At 33.5% G+C, this 3,926-nt stretch overlaps 1 pseudogene; it reads right to left on the reverse strand.

Annotated features, from left to right (window-relative positions):
- Nucleotides 1-2,029: 2,029 nt before the first annotated feature.
- Nucleotides 2,030-2,584, reverse strand: LOC105065431 (ADP-ribosylation factor-like protein 5A pseudogene; annotated as a pseudogene).
- Nucleotides 2,585-3,926: the final 1,342 nt, after the last annotated feature.

Consider the following 3,926-nt stretch of genomic DNA (forward strand, 5'->3'; position numbering starts at 1 on the left):
CCTGCTTTCCTTGGAGTTTCCATTGTTAAATTTTTTTTTTTTTTTTTTTTTTTTAGTAATTTAGGATTTACTTTTGTAAAAGCAAGTTGACAAATATTAAAATGTTATACTTGTATTTTGAACATAATATAAAACACAAAACATCCAATGTTAAACACTGATCTGCCATGCCTGACTTGGATTTATATAATAAGTATTTTATATTTTATAGAAAGGAACTTTCAAAGTTTTGTCAATGTTTATAGTAGATACTAGTATTTCTCATCAAAATCCTTGAAACATAAAAGGCTGGTATTAAAAGTAGGTTTTTTTCTTGAATATTCTAAAACATGTCAGTTTTGGGTTAGTCATCAGATCTTCAGGACATGAACGATACGCCAACAGAGTGCACAAGAATATGACTTAACACATTTAGGATAAGTTTGTTTTCAGTTGCAACAGAAACTTTCAGATGCTGGAAAAAACAAAAACAAAAACAAAACCCTAGGAAACATAAAAGGTTTCGAGGCCAAGTTACTTCTTAGTAAAAATATAACATTAAGTTGATCAATTTTTAAATCAAATTCTTAAAAGCATTAAAAAAAAAAAAAGGTTTGTATTCGGTAACTGTCAAACAAGGCATTCAAGTGGTGTAAGAAGACAAAAGAAAACTTACAAACCACAAAAGAAAAACCTCAACCATTCCAACTCCTAAGATAAAAAAATAAGAAATTTTCAAATTAAGAAATTATCTTTGTTGCTTAGAAAATATGCTTTACATTTCTTCTCAAATCCACTTTAAATGCTTGACCTATAATTTAATACCTAAGAGGACTTTGGCTAAATTATTTGATAATATTTATAGGGTGATACTTCTCTGGGCAGATACATTTCACACAACATATTCCCATTAATGCTAAAAAAATCACTTAATAATTTTAATCACAAGCAATGCCTGACTGATGAATAGATTAACAAGTTACTCAGTAATTTAGATGGCATAAGGTCCAATAAAGGGAACAACTGGATGACTGCTCAAGGTGCAATTCTGTCCATTGATGATACTAAGTCTAGAATATGATAGATTTTCCGTTCAGCTGGATTACCTGCTTCCATGTCTGTGAGTTGGTCAACATACCAACTAGGTATGTTAGGTAGACAATGTCAAGCTTTTTCCTCTTTCTTTCTTTCTTTCTTTCTTTCTTTCTTTCTTCCTTCCTTCCTTCCTTCCTTCCTTCCTTCCTTCCTTCCTTTCTTTCTTTTCTTTTTCTTTCTTTCTCTTTCTTTCTTTCTTTCTTTCTTTCTTTCTTTTTTTTTCCCTTTCTTTCTTTCTTTCTTTCTTTCTTTCTTTCTTTCTTTCTTTCTTTCTTTCTTTTTCTTTCTTTCTTTTTTAAGAGCAGCTCAATGATTTGGGGGGTTGATGAATATGATACAGAGAACATAGGGCAAGTACAAAATGGTAGCTGCCACCATTGCCAGTACTCATCTCATTATGGTTATAACTAAGGATATTATTAAATTTTGTGTTATTTGCTTTTTTTTTAGAACATAAAGCCATTCACTGGCACTTGAGGTATGTACACAATACATACACAACCTTAGGCAAAATACTCTTCATAAGTGACGTTACACTTTGAAATACTGGAAACTGAATATCTGTGCTGATTTGTATTTTGACTTAATGGAACAAAAGAACAGCATTCAGCTGGGGAGGGTTATACTGATAGTAAAGCTCTTATAGCTAAAAATGTCTTCCTCTCCCTTTGCACTTATCACGGGCTACACAATGTCCTGAGAAGACCCAATATGAGAAAAATGTCAGTCACAGCTTTAAGACCTTGCTTTGGAAGGAACTAATGAGAAAGCAGATTGGAAGGTGAGACTTCATCTTTGTTTTCAAATAAGTGGTCTTAATTTTTCTTCTTACAGAAAAAGTTTAAATGTTTAAATTAGTTTATTATAAATATATCTAAACCATTCATTTTTGCAGCTTTCATGTAAAGTCCAGCACCTCATTTATACAAAGTCTATGAGAAGAAGTCAGGAGAGATCATCTAATCTTAAGGCGTGACATCATCCATTCAAGTCCTTGGCAAAATCCCTTGCCAGCAAGAGCACAGCCTGCATGGATGTGCCCCTGGTGATCTTTGATAGACGTTAGTTTCAAAAACTGGGAGATTTCTGCTACAGTCTTGCATTCTTTAACATCTTGTTTATTAGCAAAAATCAGCAGTCCAGCTTTCCTTAGGTCCTCGTGGGCTAACATTTTGTAGAGTTCTTCTCTAGTTACAGAAATCCCTTCTCTGTCTGTCCTGCCCACAACTATGACAAACCCTGTGTTAGTGTAGTAAGTATTGCAGGAAGAACGAAGAGATTCTTGGCCAACAACATCCCACGTAAGAAAACGTGCTTTATTAATCACTGTCTCTTCTATGTCACTTCCTATTGTAGGGGGTGTATGTACAACTTCATGCATAGAAAACTGGTAGAGGACGGTAGTTTCTCCTGCGTTATCCAGCCCAACAATTATAACTTTGTGCTTCTGGTGATTGAGCAGTTTCCATATCCTGGTGAAGAGAATTCCCATTCTCGGGCAGCAGAACCCCCTCCGGCCACCCAGGCCACCGTCCTCCCCTAGCTCTTCTGAGGTAGCTCTCCATTGTTAAATTTTACAATTGCCCTGTTTCCTTCCAAGTCAACACTATGAACATTTAAATCAATTGGGGGTGATTTAATTATATTAAATAGTAAATAGTTTTCATTCTGATTATCTGCTGCGTCACATGTAGATAAGTCTTTTCTATCCCACAGGCAGTCATACAAAACAGCAGAGGCATTAAAAAAAAATGATTGACCTTTATGTTTTCTTTTGTGTTTGTTTTCTTTGCCAGGATGCTTCTTGGAATTTGGAAATAAAATTTTTTTTGAGAAGTGTTATTTATCTTTATTGTAAGATAATTAACGTGGAGATTGTTTTGAAAAAGCATATAAAAGCATATAAAATAATTAAGTAGCTATCATGTCATGTACTCCCATAGTGCACCTTCCTACTACTATCATCGTGTCAAATTTATGAGGAAATAGGCACATTATCACGTTGTTGTTAAGCATTTAGGGGCTCAACCTAAGATCAATGATTTCTTGAAAAATATTTGTACATCAACATTATCATTTTCACCACAAATTGATTCCATGTTTGTAAAGTCTGGTTGATACGACAGTAATAAAAGTGATCAGTAATGTATGGTGACAAGAGTGATTCTGTGTGTATCCGTCCCTTGTCAAATCAACCAACTGTAACTCTTCACCATTTTTTGTGCCACCTACTTACTCTTTTTTGTTCAAAGGTATAAACCAATCGAATCCTAGTTAAAGCTGAATTCTTAAATACAGTCAATCTAACTTCCGATGAGTTAAGTTTCTTTGAAATGTATTCTTATGTATGGTCATGTTCAATAATTGTCATGTTATTTTAAGAGATATAAGTTATCACACATGTTACACAGCATGAAATAGTCTATATAGAAAAAGATTTTAACCCTAGGAAAAAATGTTTATGTTTATGCCATCCATAGAAAAGTGGTTACTAATAAGTTTCAGATCAAAAACCTAAAACTGTCATCTTCCTCATTATTTCATAATTTAGATTATGCATCGGTGTTTATACTGGCTGCATAAAGCAATGTCTAGTCACATGCACTTAACATCTGTTTGAAATAAGTCATTTCAAATTAAAATAAAAATTCATGGAGGTAGATGGGCGGCACTGAAAAACAAAGGACAAAATTTATTTTCCTTGTCTTGAATTTCTCAAAACAATATTAAAAGCTTGAAGCATATCCTGAAATTTAATCTGAGCTTCATTAAATGAAACAACTGCGCTATAAACAGAAAGTATAGAACACTGCTCAAATCTCAAAACGCAGCTGTGTGTACGTTTTCTCTTG

This window comes from Camelus bactrianus, chromosome 31 (assembly GCF_048773025.1).
Source record: "Camelus bactrianus isolate YW-2024 breed Bactrian camel chromosome 31, ASM4877302v1, whole genome shotgun sequence".
In the NCBI taxonomy this organism is placed as follows: domain Eukaryota; kingdom Metazoa; phylum Chordata; class Mammalia; order Artiodactyla; family Camelidae; genus Camelus; species Camelus bactrianus.